The sequence below is a fragment of the Nuphar pumila genome, chromosome 7 (genome assembly GCF_984573655.1).
Source record: "Nuphar pumila chromosome 7, dmNupPumi1.hap1.1, whole genome shotgun sequence".
Classification (NCBI taxonomy): domain Eukaryota; kingdom Viridiplantae; phylum Streptophyta; class Magnoliopsida; order Nymphaeales; family Nymphaeaceae; genus Nuphar; species Nuphar pumila.
The window spans coordinates 87,817,595-87,834,081 of record NC_143255.1 but is presented as its reverse complement, the minus strand read 5'-3'; positions in this window follow the sequence as shown (position 1 = coordinate 87,834,081).

Genomic DNA, 16,487 nt, shown 5'->3' with positions numbered 1-16,487 from the left:
CCCGGTTTTTCAAAATAAAAAGAGAGAATCGAGTTTTAGAACTCGAATTTTCAATGGAATGATCGGTTCCAACACGAGCGTTGAATCCGATAAGGAGTCTGAGTCGGAATTCGAGACTTCCAAAATAAGAGTATACAAAAAGCAAAAACCAGAGTCGGAACCCGTTTTTTCAAAATAGAAGAATGAATGAGAAAATCGAGTTTGAGAACTCGAATTCTCAATGCAACAATTGGCCCAATGCGAACATCGGATCCAAAGGGAAGCCCAAGTTGGAACTCGAAGCTTCAAAAATAAGAATATATAAAAGGGAAAATCCAAGTCGAAACCCGGTTTTTCAAAATAGAAGAATGAACGAGAATCGAGTTTGAGAACTTGAATTCTCGACATAGCAATTGGTCTAATGCGAACATCGGGACCAAAAGGAAGCCTGAGTCGGAACCTGAAACCTCAAAAATAAGAATATAAAAAGGGAAAAGTCCGAGTCGGAACCCGGTTTTTCAAAATAAAAGAATGAATGAGAATCAAGTTTTGAGAACTCGAATTCTCGACACAACGATTGGTCCAATGCGAACATCGGGACCAAAAGGAAGCCCAAGTCGGAACTCGAAGCTTCAGAAATAAGAATATACAAAAGGGGAAAATCCGAGTCAGAACCTGTTTTTTCAAAATAAAAGAATTAATGAGAATCGAGTTTCGAGAACTCGAATTCTCGACGCAATGATTGGTCCAATGCGAACATCGGGACCAAAAGGAAGCTTAAGTCGGAACTCGAAGCTTTAGAAATAAGAATAAACAAAAGGAAAAATCAGAGTCGGAACCCGGTTTTCAAAATAAAAGAATGAATGAGAATCGAGTTTTGAGAACTCGAATTTTCGACGCAATGATTGGTTCCAACACGAGTATTGGATCCAAAAGGAAGTCCAAGTCGAAACCCAGAACTTCAAACGAAAGATAAAAAGGGGAAAAACCTGAGTCAGAACTCGGATCTTCCAAAAATAAAAATAAAATGAAAGCAAAACCTGAGTCAGAACTCAGATGGGAAGGAAGTAACTCCTATCCAAAAGTCGAATTTTAGAAGTCTTGACAAAAAGCATGAATAGATTCTGACGATGAGGATGAGAAACTTATTCAAGATCCCTGGCCCAAGATGGTCTGAGATTTGAATTTTATTTAGGATGGTTTTCAGGATTATCCCTGATCCTGAAGAGAAATTGGAAAATTTTGAAAAAGATTGATAGAGATTGATAAAGGATAAAGAATTGATGAAAGGGAAGAATCAATAAAGTTTAGTGAAATTAAAAATAAAAAGGATTAGTAGAAATTTGAGGGAAAATTGATGATAAAAGAATTTAGGATCATCCCTTGTCTTGAAAGATAGGGATCTCGCGGGACGAGACTCAGGTTTATCCCTTAACCTAAAAGGGGAAAGAATAAAATTTATAAAAATGGAGAAGAATTTAAAGAAATTTATCGAAAATTTATTTTGGAAATGAATTCTCACGGGTAGCATCGGTGCTCCTATGAGAGGTATCAGGATTATCCCTTATCCTGAATAGGAAAAAGAATAGAAATTTAAGGAAAATTAATGAAGAGAAATTGATATAAATTTAGAAAATCAATAAAGATTGATGAAACTTGTGTTCTCAAAAGAATTCTCATTGGTAGCACTATTGCTCCTACGAGGGGTTTCAGGATTATCCCTTATCCTGAATGGGAACACCTCGAAGAACGAGGGTCAGGTTTATCCCTTAACCTGAGAGGGTAAAAGAATAAAGAATACCTCATGGAAAAAGAGGCATCAGGTTTATCCCTTAACCTGAAAGGGTTTTATAAAGATTCAATAAAATCAGTAAAACTTGATAAAATTTGGCAAAAAATGATAAAATTGACAATAAATTGATGAAATCTTGATTAAATTGGAAAATGAAATGAATGCAATTTAATAACGATAATAAAATTAACCGAAAAAGTTGATAAGATTTTTAGAAAAAGATTTGTCTGATCCTGCATGCATATGATGAAGGAAGACAAGTATAGACCAAAATAAAATGCCTCAGTATCAGGGAGAAGAATGTGATAATTCAATGGAACAAAAGCCCATTTGGCAACATTCTATGCGGAATGTAGTCGTTTCAAAAAGGACAACAGGGCCTTGTTCATCTGCTTCCCTCGCAGCTTGGAAGGAGTAGCGGCCAGGTGGTATTCAGACCACATCAACCCTATCGAACTACGAGAGTTCGATAAGGTAGTAAACCTTTTCATCGAGCGCTTCATGTTCAATGTCGAGGCCTCACCCACTCTCAATCATCTGTACAATCTGAAGCAGAATGAAAATGAGAGAGCAGGAGAATTCATCCACAGGTGGAGGAGCACCTGTAACAAGATGAAGGTTCCCATTCCAGAGGAACATGCTCTGCAAATTATCCTCAATAACTTCTCTCAGCCTCTGAGGAATCTCATTTCCACGTCTCCTGCAAAGTCATCATCAAGTTAATCGAGAGAGCTGAATGGCTCGAAACAGGATTGGACAACGGCCTTTATGAAGGTTACCCATTCGTCTGAGGTAACCCTGAGCAGAAAAAGAAGGCACATGTTACTTATTCCACCAATTTTTCAGGCAATAGCAACAGTTTCGATGACAAGAAGAATAAGAAAAACCGTAGCAAGGGCTCAGGAAGCTCTAAGGCTGAAAGAACGAATTCTGCAGCCCATAAAGGCAAATTCATCAAGCCGCAGCCTGTTCAGCCAGTGTCACAGCCTGAAGCAAAGCAGCAAATGAAATCAAAGCACGATGGCTGGAGTTATGACAGAGAGTTCATCGCCCTAGAGCAATCCCGGGAAGATGTCCTGGAATACATGCTGTCGAAAGGGATGGTTAAACTCCCTAAGGTGGCTGATCCACCAGCTGTTATGGGCAAATGGATGGAAAAATTCTGCAAATTCCATCGTACTATAGGACATGACATAGAGCACTGTTTTGTCCTCAAAAACATCATCCAGGACTGTATTGACAAAAATCTGTTGATCGAGGATGAGGACAAAGAGCAGCCTAAGATCTTGTCTAAGCCCTTTCCCAAGCATTCAGCTTCAGTCATTTCAAAGCAAACAATCCCTCTTCAAAACAGTATTCAGCCATGTTCCAGCCAGGACATTCAGGATCAGCATCAGGTCCTCGTACCGCGTCAGGCACAGTCTTCCACCAAGAGGGTGGATATCACTTCAATTTTTAGTAACAAGAAACCAGTCAGCGAGGCAGCAAAGGTAACGACAGAAGCCACCAGGCAGACTCACGGGTTACCAAAGCGCTTCATTAAGTCAGCTTCCAAGAAGGGCAAAGGTGCCGAGTCAGTTCAGAAGCCTATCACGGCATTGTCAAACATCTCTATCCTAGATTTGACCCATGCTTCTCCTGAACACCAGCAAGTTCTAGATGATTTGTTAAGGAAAGTCAAGGTCAAGCCAAGCACGACCCCACAGGACATGGCGCAGATTGTTAACCAGGCCATGACCAACGCACTAATTACCTTCTCAGATGAGGATTTGCCAAAACCTCATACATTCCACAATAATGCTCTATATATAGTAGTGCAGACCAGGGGCATGATTGTCCCTCATGTGCTTGTTGATGAAGGCAGCAGCCTCAACATCTGTCCAGAGATGACAGCGAAGGCCTTGGGCCTTAAAGAGGAGGAATATGTTCCGGATCCCATTACGATCTACGACTTCGATAATCATGGGCAGACGACCAAGGGGAAGGTCTTCCTTGAAATTTTTATCAACTATTCGGTGCATATCGTTCTGTTCCATGTGGTGAACGTACCACCCACATACAACCTTCTTTTGGGGCGTACTTGGATTCATAATGCCAATGTTGTTCCTTCTACCCTTCACCAGTGCATCAAGTGGTCGAAAGGAGGTATGATCACCACAGTCTTGGGGGAAGATCCAGAAGAGAGACTCCCGCAGCCCATGATTCCTTGTCCTACTTTCACCGCCGACATCCCGAGCATCCGGGAAATTGATGAGATCAATTTGAGTGACAGTTTGGATATACTGAAGTTGAAGGAAGTCCAGCCAACAGAGAACGTCACGGCAATAGTTCAGTGGCAAGGACCTTACTTCTACAAGATCGGAGGGCGTCTCAATTGCGCTTCTCTTAAAGATCACCCTCTTTTTCCTCAGTTCTCTAAAGCCAAGAAAGGGTTTGATCTTTTGATAAAACATGGCTACCAGCCCTTCGGAGGCCTCGGTAAGAATGAGGATGGCATCCTAGAGCCAATCATCCCCAGTCAGCATGTCACTGGTGCAGGATTGGGTTTCACGGGTCAGTCGTCTGGCAGAAGAACCACCTTCGTCAAAGGAGCGGAATGAAAACAATGCCTTTGTTTCCTTTTTTCTTTTTCTTGTTTTCCTGTCATCCTGTAGGGACAAACCCGGTCCCAGTTTCTCCTTTGTTCTTCGTCTGTAAATATCAAGTTGGTCTATCAATGAAATTTTGATCTTTTCTCTTCATATCTTGGCGTATATCATTCAAAAACTTTACATTTTGTCTATGTCGTCATTCTTTGTTTTTGTACAAAAGGCCATTTTGAATTTCTTATTTTCTCTCAAAAACCTTCTTTGCGCTTTACAGGATAGCCAAATCATGGCTCCTAAATCGCTCAAGAGGCTCATTATCAATCCCAGTTGTTCTCAAAATAATTCCGAACCAGCCAGAATCTGCAAGGCAAAAGCAGGGGCAAGAGCCAGCAAGATGGTAGACCAGATTGAAGAGCCAGCAGAGTTTGACACAGCGATTCAAGAGTTGTCAGAGTTTGCCAGTATTCAGAAGCAAGATGAGCCATCGCCATTTGTTTAGGATCCGACAGAGGATGCCAATATTGGTTCAGAGGATGATCCGAAGATCCTCAAAATTGGCTCCGGTTTAAGTTCAGATAAGAAAGAAAGGCTCATCCATTTTCTCAAGCAATATCAAGAAGTCTTCGCTTGGACTTATGAGGATATGTCAGGCTTAGATCCCAAGCTGGTCGAGCATCGTCTTGTGCTGAAGTCAGATGTTAAGCCAATCAAACAGAAACTCAGGAAAATGGATCCCCGAGTGGCACCCCAAGTTAAAGAAGGACTTGAGGAGTTGTTAAAAGCAGGATTCATCTGGACCATTGATTATCCAGACTGGTTGGCAAACATCGTAGCAGTTCCCAAAAAGAATGGCAAGGTTCGAATTTGCATTGATTTCAGGGATCTCAACAAGGCTACCCCAAAAGATGATTATCCACTCCCCAACATCGATCTTCTGATCGATAGCACGGCAGGCCATGCCATGTTTTCCTTTATGGACGGGTACTTAGGCTACAACCAAATCAAACTGGCCACTCGTGACCAATCAAAAACTTCTTTTACCACGCCTTGGGGTACTTTTTGCTACACAGTCATGCCGTTCGGGCTCAAGAATGCTGGGGCAACCTATCAGAGAGCAATGGCAGTTATTTTTCATGACCAGATGCACAAGAACATGGATGTTTATGTGGATGACATCCTGGTCAAGTCCAAAGAAGGAGAGGATCATCTCGATGCTCTCGGCCAAGTCTTCGAAAGACTTATCCTCTATAAGTTGAGGCTCAATCCGCAAAAGTGTGTCTTCGGGGTAGAGTCAGGCAAACTGCTTGGCTTTATGATCAGCAAGAAAGGCATAGAGATGGATCCAGCTAAGGCGAAGGCAATCATTGATATGCCACCTCCCACCAATCTGAGGGAACTACGAAGCCTTCAAGGGCGCATTCAGTCAATCCGGCGCTTCATCTCCAATTTGGCCATGAGATGCGAGCCTTTCAATCACTTATTGAGAAAAGAAGTGAAATTTGAATGGGGATCAGAATGTCAGCTTTCGTTTGAACACATCAACCAGTACCTCCTCATTCCACCCGTTTTGAAGTCGCCAGAACTTGGAAAGCCACTTCTCTTGTACATTTCCGTCAACCAAAATGCTTATGGCGGATTTCTTGCACAGTATGAGGAAGGCAGCCGGATAGAGCACGCCATCTACTACATAAGCAAGACTTTCATCGATTATGAGAAAAGATATTCTCAGATGGAAAAAACATGTCTAGCCTTAGTATGGATGTGTCAGAAGCTGAGACATTATCTAATGACCTTAGAAATCAAAATTTTGTCAAGGCTTAATCCACTCAAGTATATCCTTGAGCAACCTTTTCTTACTGGGCGGATTGCAAAATGGCAAGTCCTCCTTATACAGTACGACTTAGAGTATGTATCTCAGAAGTCAGTCAAGGGCCAATCTATAGCAGATCAGTTGGCAGATTTTCCGTTGACAGAAGAGATCAAGGCAGAAGATGATTTTTCCGACGATCGCATCTGCAACGTTCAAGAATCCTCAGTTTGGACTCTATTCTTCGATGGAGCCAGAAATATGTCCGGCATTGGGATCGGGATCTTATTGATCACTCCCGAAAAGGAAATGATCCCTTATTCCCTCAAGCTCAACTTTCAATGTACTCACAACATGGCCGAGTACGAAGCTCTAATATAAGGTCTCAAAATTCTGCAAGACTTCAATGTCAAAAGAGTACATGCCTTTGGCGATTCTCTGCTTGTTGTCAGTCAAGTTAATGCTAAGTGGCAAGTCAAGGATTCAAAATTGATTCCCTATCAGAAGATTGCCTTAGCTCTCATAGGCAACTTCAAAGAATTTCAGCTCAATCATGTCAAGAGGGAATACAACCATATAGCCGATGGTTTGGCCTGTCTGGGCTCCATTTTGTCGTTCAAAGACAGTGAATCTTGTCGTTCCTTCGAGATTGGCAGACTTGATCAACCTACCTTCATTCCAGTTGAGAAAGTAAACCAAGCCACTCAGAAAGAGAAACCTTGGTATCAAGACATCAAAAACTTTATTGAAACTGGAGAATTCCCATCGAAAATGTCAAGAAAGGAGCAACATGCGATCCAACGCATGTCGGTCCGCTATTTCATCCTTGCCAATACTCTTTATCGTCGTGGGTTCAGTTCTGAGTACGCCAGATGCTTAGATAAAGATGAAGCCATGGAAGTTGTCCAAGAGGCACACGAGGGGATTTGTGGTGGTCACGTCGGCTACCAAACGCTCGTCAAGCAGATTATCCGGGCAGGGTATTATTGGAAAACCATGCAGCAGTATTGCCATCAATTTGTGAGGAAGTGCGTCAAATGTCAAATGCATGCACCTTCCATTCATGCGCTAGCCGCATATTTACAATCTGTGGTTTCTCCTTGGCCTTTTTCGATGTGGGCCTTCGACGTGGTAGGTCTGATCACTCCTTCAGCTTCCAATGGCCACAGATACTTTCTCGCAGCTACAAAATACTTCACCAAATGGGTCGAGGTTGTAACTCTGCGAACAGTGGAAGGCCGGCACGTGGTTTCTTTCATTCATAAGAACATTCTTTGTCGTTTCGGCATCCCACACGATATTGTGTCTGACAATAGCAACCATTTCAAGAATGAGAAGATGAAGACTTTCTGCTCGAAGTTCAGGATTCATCATCACTTCTCAACTCCTTATTATCCTCAAGGGAATGGCCAGGCAGAGGCCACCAACAAAATTTTGATCCGCATTCTGGAAAGAACTGTGGAAACAGGCCGTGATTGGCACGAGAAGATGCACGATGCACTTTGGGCATACCGAACCACCATTCGGACTCCGACCAATGCTACTCCATCAGAGCTTGTTTACGGGACTGAGGTAGTGTTACCTCTCCATGTCCAAAAGCCTGCCCTCAAATTTGCCTCACTTATAGAATTGCCACTTGATCAATATCAGCAGCAAAGACTGGTGCAGCTTGACCTACTAGATGAAAGGAGACTCAAGGCAGCAGAGCATGCTCAAGCTTATCGTCAAAGGATAGCTAGGCATTATGCCAAGTCAGTCATCGAGAGGAGATTCCGAGTTAATAATTTGGTACTCAGATCAACAGCCCATCTCAAACATTGACCACGGGGCACCCAATTGGGAAGGCCCTTATGTAGTTAAGGAAGCGCTGCCTCATAATTCGTATCGTCTGATCAATGCAGATGGAGTGGAATTGCCAGATCCAATCAATTCTCTGTACTTGAAGAAATTTTATACTTGAAGTTTCCATTCTTACCTCTGTATTCTTCAAAGAGCCTCTTTCAATAAAACAATGATCTTCTATCATTCTCATATTCTTCTCTATGACACTGGGGCATTCTATTTTTTTTTTATATATCTATCTTCTCTTTAATACATACAGGCAGGATCAGACAAACTCTTTACTTCAAATTCGTCAAAATTTTCATTAAATCTTTGATCAATCTTTATTTTATCAAATTTTATTCAATTTTATCATTTTTCATCAACTTTTATTCTTTTAAACCCTTTCAGGTTAAGGGATAAACCTGATGCCTCTTTCCCATGAGGTATTTCCTTTTCCCCTTTTGCCCGCCCAGGTTAAGGGACAAACCTGACCCTCGTCCTTTGAGGTGTTCCCCTTCAGGATAAGGGATAATCTTGAAACACCAACAATCATTCTCGCTCAATTCTCAAGTATCTTGGAATGTCGGTCTCTTCTTCAACTCCCCGTCGGAAAACCCAGTGCTCGTACTTGTGCATTTCCGAAACCCAGTGCTCGTACTGGTGTATTTCTCAAAACCTAGTGCTCGTACTGGTGCATTTTCGAAACCCATTGCTCGTACTGGTGTGCATTTTTTTAAAACCAGTGTTCGTACTGGTATGTACTTTTGAAAAACCAGTGCTCGTACTGGTGTGCATTCTCAAAACCCAGTGCTCGTACTGGTGTGCATTTTTTTTTTAAAACCAGTGCTCGTACTGGTATGCACTTTCGAAAAAACAGTGCTCGTACTGGTGTGCATTTTCAAAACCCAGTGCTCGTACTGGTATGCACTTTCGAAAAACCAGTGCTCGTACTGGTGTGCATTTTTTTTTTTAAACCAGTGCTCATACTGGTATGCACTTTCGAAAAACCAGTGCTCGTATTGGTGTGCATTTTCAAAACCCAGTGCTCGTACTGATGTCCATTTTTATTAAAACCAGTGCTCGTACTGGTATGCACTTTCGAAAAAACAGTGCTCGTACTGGTGTGCACTTTCAAAACTCAGTGCTCGTACTAGTGTGCATTTTTGAAAACCCAACGCTCGTACTAGGGCATTTTGAAATCCAGTGCTCGTACTGGTGTGTTTTTTAAAAAAAAAACAGTGCTTGTACTGGTACATCTTCAAATCCAGTGCTCGCGCTGGTGCATCTAGTGCTCGTGCTAGTGTTTGGCTAACTGATCGATGAGCTCTTCAGGTTCAGTCTTAGTACTAACCGTTCATCACAATTCAAGCTCTTAAATCTCAATTTCAACCTTCGGGTTACCATTCTGTCAAAATCAATCGTTTTTCTCTTGCGAAGGACCCTCTTTTGGGAGAGTTCAAGGGAGCTCGTTCCTTTCGCATGCAACCATCTTTCGTTCGCAAGAACCCTTTTTCAGGGAGAGTTTGAAGGAACTCGTTTTCTTCGTGAACAGTTTGCAAAACAACAACCAACTTTACACAAAAGAACCCTTTTTCTAGGGAGAGCTTCGACGGAAGCTCGTTTCTTTTTGTGGCTCCCATTTTTCTCATCTTTGGCCAACCCCTTCACAAAAGACCCTTTTCTAGGGAGAGTGTGATGGACTCGTTCCTCTGTGATACTTTCTCAACTTTATTTTTCGGCCGCCTTTCCATAAGAGAAGCCTAGAGATAGGGAGTTTTGACGAAAACTTAATTTCTCTTTGAAAGTTCCATTTTGCAAACGCCTCCTCTTTGGGGAAGAGAGGAGTATTTCCAACTTCCCATTCAGGTAAGGGCTTAAGCCTGAGTCTCTCTTTTGGGGGAAAAAGAGAGGAGAATTTTGTCACTGACGTGTCAATTCGATATCAAGCGACCTCTTTCATCAAGGATTTCAAGAATATTTTGCCAATTTGCTATCAAAAACCGTTGTTGATCTCAAAATTTTCATCGCACAAAGAATCACCTTGAACTACCTTTAGTATTCATTCCAAAAGAGCGAGACTTTTGCAAAATAAGAACAAAATTCAAGTTGTTTCTGTTGGTCAACCAAGAGGATGAAGAAAAATCTTCGATATGACCGGCAGAGGAAAATTCAATGATGTTGAAAAGCCATAAGTAAACTGATATTGATCATAGCTATGGCACATTCTTAAAGATCATTCCTTTTGGCAGTAAGACAGTGGAAATATCCTGGGCAGTAAAAAGAACCTACCCAATCTGTATCTCCCCAGTCATCTAAGCCGCCATCAAATATCTGCAAAAGGGATCTCTCAATTGTCGTCAGGATGAAGACGAATATGCGAGCTAGACCCTTGGGGCCAAAGAAGGTTTGGATCATCTCCGAGATGAAGGAGTTTGTGATGGATCCTTCCAGGAAACATTTTGAGCGCCGTCAAGATGAAGGCGACTGCGATGAACTTCCCGACAAACCCTAAAAGATATTTGATTTCTGCTATCAACTAGAGATTTCTTTATATCATCAGCCTAATTCCTGAGAAAGAAAAAGAAGGATCGAAACATCTCCAAGATGAAGGAGTTTGTGACGTACCCTTTCCTGAAAAAGAGAGAAAAGTCAGAACATCTCCAAAATGAAGGATGATGTAAAAAGCCCAAGAAAGCTCCACGATTTCAAAAGAGTGCAAAAAGATCATCACGGGAAAAGCCTCAGGATATCAAACTGCCCGAAACTGTCAGGAATCATCTTTATCTATGTGATATTCTTTTATCAATGCCTTTTCACTCAATTGCTTTTATGAAACTAAGAATATTTCTTCTTTTTTCATATCAAGGAAATTGATATCTTCCTCGAAGAAACTCAACAGCAACAAGCTTGAATTTCATTCTTAAATTCTACAGAGTTAGCCCAATTGAAGCTAATACTCTAGGTAGAAAGAGGTGATATTTTTCATACACAATTCAATCATGCTGAATCAACTACAATTTTGACACCTTATTGGCAATATTTTCTCATTGTCCCAAAATGAAGTGTGAACTTGATATTCGTTTTAACATATCCTGACGTCATCCCTCCTTAGGACTGAAAAGTCCTTCCCTTCTGTTTGATCTGAGTCTTTCGGATCTGCACACTTCCCTGTGTTCCCCATTGTCCCGCCATAGACAGTTCCCGCTCAGGATAAGGGTTAAACCTGAACCTTCTGCAAAAGGTCTGTTATTGTCAAAAGCTATTTTAGTCTCAGCAATGAGGCGCCCAAGATCAACCCCTTTTTCAAGGTTTAGGGACCCCCATTTTCATCCTTCTGCAAACCCCTCTTGGACTTGTTGTGCAAAGTCTAGAGGCCCCATCACAGTTTCGTCGCTCCTCGAAGATTCTGTATCCATTCAGGCTAAGGATTAAACCTGTTACCTCACTCCTCGAGGTATCACCCAAGCTTTCTGCGAGAGGTCGTCTGTTTTTTAAAAAAGTTGATTTAGTCTTAGCAATGAGGCGCCCAAGGTCATCCCTTTTTCAAGCTTTAGGGAACCCCATTTTTCTCTTCTCGCAAACCCCTTCCAGATTTGTTCGTCCAAATTCTGAAGGTCCCATAATGGTTTCTTCACCTGAGGATTCCGTATGGTCGCCCCTTTCAGGTTAAGGGTTAAGCCTGAACCTCGCTCCACGAGGTACTTTCCATTCAGGTTAGGGTTAAACCTGAGTCTCATTTCGACTAGATATCCTTTCTAGTCCCATCACGGTTTCTTCATCCGAGGATTCCGTATCGTCCCACTCAGGTTAAGGGATAAACCCGTTTGCCTCATGCTTCCATGAGGTATCTTCCTTTTCAGGTTTAGGTAAAACCTGAGTCTCGTTTCAACGAGGTGTGTTCTCCCAGTCCCATCAAGGCCTCCCTCACCAAAGAAATTCATATCTTTCATATCCACCCAGGAAAGGATCATACTCGAGCTTCATCTCACAAGGCATTTTTCTCAAAAATGTCCCATCGAGGTCATCATATATCCCTTTCCTATTCAGGAACGGGTAGAACCAGAAGTTCATCTTGATCTATCTTCGTCCCATACAGGTTAAGGGCTAAATCTGAGTCATTCCGAAAAGTTGATTTTGTCTCACCCATGAGACTTGATCAAAATTCTTATTTTCTATCATTTGGAGACTTTCATCCAAAGTCCCATCACGATTTCTTCATTTCTGATATTCAGTCATATCCTTTTCGAGGATTTCGTCTCCCCAATGTCATTCAGGATAAGGTGTTAAGCCTGAGGATGATAATGCTTCCACACCCAGTTCAGATCTACTGGCTGGGGCATTTTTTTTTAAAAAATTTGGAGTGTTTTCTTTGCCACTAAGCTCGGCTTTCAACCGGCTTAGTAGCAAAGAGGGGCATCTGTAAACACCCCAAAATTTTCAAAATGTTGTAAATATTTCTCAAGAATACAAAAAAAAAAGTTGTAAACCCCTTTATTTTCCTTGAGTTTTTAGAATTTTATTTCAAAAACACAAAAAAATACAAAAAAAAAAAAAAAAGTAATACAAATCGATTTTAGAAACCGCCTTTTTAAAAAAAGCCTCTTTTTGCTCAAAGAGCCCATTTTCAGAAAAATCTTTTGAAAACAGCCATCATTTTGCAAAAACCTCCTTTTTACTTCGTTATTTTTAAAATTCTCCTTTATATTCTATTTAACTTAGATTTTAAACCCTTTAAAATCATAAAAATATTTTTCTAAGAAAGGTCGTCTGATACTGCCTCAGCCCTAAGACCCTCCAGAAAAATGGGAAGAAAATAAGGAGGAAATAGAGGAAGAAAAACAGGAGGAAAGGAGGAAAAGAAGCAGAAAATGAGCAGAAAAGATGCAGGAAAAGGAGGAGAAAAAAATGATCAGAAGAGAAGGGAGTCAGCGATTTCAAACATTCGGGGATTGGTGGTCAACTGTCTCTCTCTCTCTCTCTCATCTCTCTTCTTCACTTTGAGTTTACGTAAGTTTGGAAAAGCTCCCAACCCTTTCTTTCAGACCCCTTCAGCCAAGGTGAGTATTCCTCTTGTATTCCCTTAAAATTTCTTGTTATAGCATGATTAATAGATTAGAATCTGAGTTTTCATCTTCCTATTTGCTGCATTTTTTTCATATATTTTGATTGAGCCAAAAGAATTAAAGTGATTTGATCTTTTTAGATCAAATCCTTCTTTCAAATGGGCTACAACAAGTTAGATTTGTGCCTCAGCCATATTTGTTTTCTTTTAATGCGCTCTTTGTTTTAATTTTTTTATCATCCATGCATGCATTCATGTTTTAAGGCATTAGATCTCATCTTTGAACATCTACGGATGTGCAGTTTGCTTTCATCATGTTCAGTTTTTTTTTCTCTAGATTATACTTTGAATTCTGTTGCATTTTATATCTATCGATTTGTATATAACCAGAGCTCATTTTAATTTAAAATTTTTACTAAAACTTCATGCATATGTCTTCATGCTCTCCACTAAAAATCAGATCATTCTGAGTTTGTTTGACCCACTTTAAAAATCGAGATTCAAAACCTGTTATTTTGCACTGTCACGATTTTAGCAGAATCAGGATCAACGTACGAAAGTGATTTCTCCGTAACCAAAGATGATCTTTCAAATCTGTAAAAAGGGTTGTTTTCTAAATTTAATCTAGTTTGTCCATACCAAATTTCACTGATTTATATGGTGTTTTCATACCTGTTTCGGATCGTAAACCACAACCCTGTCACCCTGTGTCATTTTAACGGACCAGATTTTGATGTATATTGTCAGACTTGTATTTCCCTAACGGAAGATCATTTTTCAATTCTGTAAAATGGGTTCTCTTTGTTTACATGTCTAGTTCATCCTTGTAAATTTTCAGAATTTTTCATGGTCATTTGCTACTTTATTGTGGTTAAATACCAACACCCTATATCCAGATTTTGCACATGTTCTGATTTTGACCCCCATATCATGACTGTTGTAGCACTCCTTCAACAAATCGCCATTTGGTTGACAACATTTTCCAGTAAATCGTGGTTATAATTTTTGGGGTCTTCAATGGGTCCCTACTACAATTTGTAGTATTTTTTTGTCTCCAACGAGCCCCACAACGATTTATAGTGTTGTCCGGTCTTTTAAACTACAATTTGTAGTGTTTTCAGGTCTCCAACGACCCCTACAACGATTTATAGTGTTGTCCAGTCTTTTAACTACGATTTGTAGTATTTTCGGGTCTCTAGCGAGACCCACAGTGATTTATAGTGTTGTTGGACATCGCTATAGCAATTTGTAGTGTTTATCGCTAAACGCTGCAGCGATTTGTGATACAAATCGCTGTAAATCGCTATCCAAATCAGGACTAACTTGTCAGGGTCATATCTCCCTAACCAGAGATCGGATTCCAAATCCGTAAAAAATGGTGTCTTCGTTATGGAGTCTAGTTTTATCCTGTAAATTTTTAGCGATTTATATAGTTATTTGATACCCCATTTGGATCTAAAACCAGACCCCTGTCAGTCTGCCTTATTTAAGTGACACAATTTTTAGTTCATTTTGTAAGAGTCATATCTCCCCAATGGGAGATCAATTTCCAAATCCGTAAAAAGGGTATTCTTCCTTTATGTGTCTAATTTATATCTGGAAAGTTTTATAACTTTCTATGATCATTTAATATTTCAAGCTTGCTAAAAACCGAGACTGGTTACAGAATTTTAAATTCTGTAACAGGTTCATTTCCTGTTTGGAAATAGTGACTTCCCGAAGTCGCCATTTTCAAACCAAAATTGATTTTTCAATTCTGTAAATTGAGGTGATTTTTTGATTGGATTGAGCAACTTTTTCATCAAATTTGGGAGAAATCGGATCTGTTTAGTCTCTGTAACATCCAGTTTACTGAAACCTGTCTGTTAAAACCCAATTTCTTGTTTCTAAAATTAATGCTCTGATGTTTTGATCATAACCCTGGTTTCATAAATGATTTTGATATTCTGTAAAAAGGAAATGCTTCCTTGATGTGTTGTGAATCTATGTATTCATTTTAAGTTGAAATCAAATTGTTTAAGACTCCCATCTATCTAGAAACGTTTTTCACATGCTTTCACAAAATCATTTATCATGTGTTTATTTTGTTTGATTTTCCTTTATCTCTGAGGCATAAAAGGCTAATTTTGGATGTATTCTTAAATTTCTCAATAATTAAGGGAAAATCCATAAAAGCCTACACTTATTTCTAATAAGTTTGCTCATTTTGCAGGATTTTCTGTTTTGCTATTTCTTTTTCAATTATTGTATCAGTTCAAAGGTTGTAATAAATCAATCAATGAGAAGTTTACTTTATGCCTAGATTAGAATGAATGAGCATGTAGTTTAACTTTTCATTTCTCATAATCAAAGTGTTGCATTTTTATTTTCATTTTTAATAACACTATGGTGAAACATGAATGACACAAGCACCATTCTAATAAAAGGTGATTAAATCCTAAGTTGACGATTTGCATTTATGGCCATAGTCAAAATATGAACAAAACTTAGGGTTTTCATCTTTTATGGAATAACATTGGGTCCACACTGGATCTCCTTCCAAAAATCATCATGTCTTTCTAAATATTTTCCTCCTTTATTAGTGTTTAATTTAAAATTAACTCAAAACATATATCAATGGCCATAGTCAGGATATATTGAAAGTTAATTTTATTTTAAACCCTATAAAGGCACCAAAATGTATTTTATTCTTCAAATGAATTTAAATACGATTATTATATAATACATTTTATGGCCATAGTCAGAAATGTATTATATCTTCAATCTTATTTCAATTCACTTAAAGAATGAACTATGCTTTTTCAAAAACCTAATTTCAAATTTCTTTTAATGCATTCATCATTTAAGATAGAATTGTATAAGCATTTTCCACCTCTTTGAAGCCATTTTCAAATTTCCAAGTGAATTTTGAAATAGTTTTCAAAAGATGTTTTCCATTCCTAAATTTCAAGTCATTATTTCATTCTACTTCATAAATTCAATCTTATTTCCTAAATTTCATTTTCGATTCCCTCTAACTTTAAATCCCATTCCAAATACCCATTTTTTTTTATTCCCGATTTTCAATTTTTTTTTTCTATCTTTGAATTTTACATTCCAACTTTGAAATTTATTTCTTATTTCTCTCAAAACCCCAATCTTGATTCTTAAATCAATTCTGATCTAAAATTCTAAAAGAAAAACTTGACTTTGAGTTCGATTTACAGATCTTCAATTTCAATGCTTTCCAATTCATTTCAAATTCTTGAATTTCAAAATCATCATCTGATTGGTGACATCCTTCAGTAAATCACTATTGCGATTTACCGTGTCTTTCCATAACTCATTGTGCGATTTACAATGACTTTTAGTAAATCATTCTGCGATTTACGATATTGCGATTTATCGCTTCTTTCAGAAAATCGTTGTTGCGATTTATAATATTCTTCAATAAAT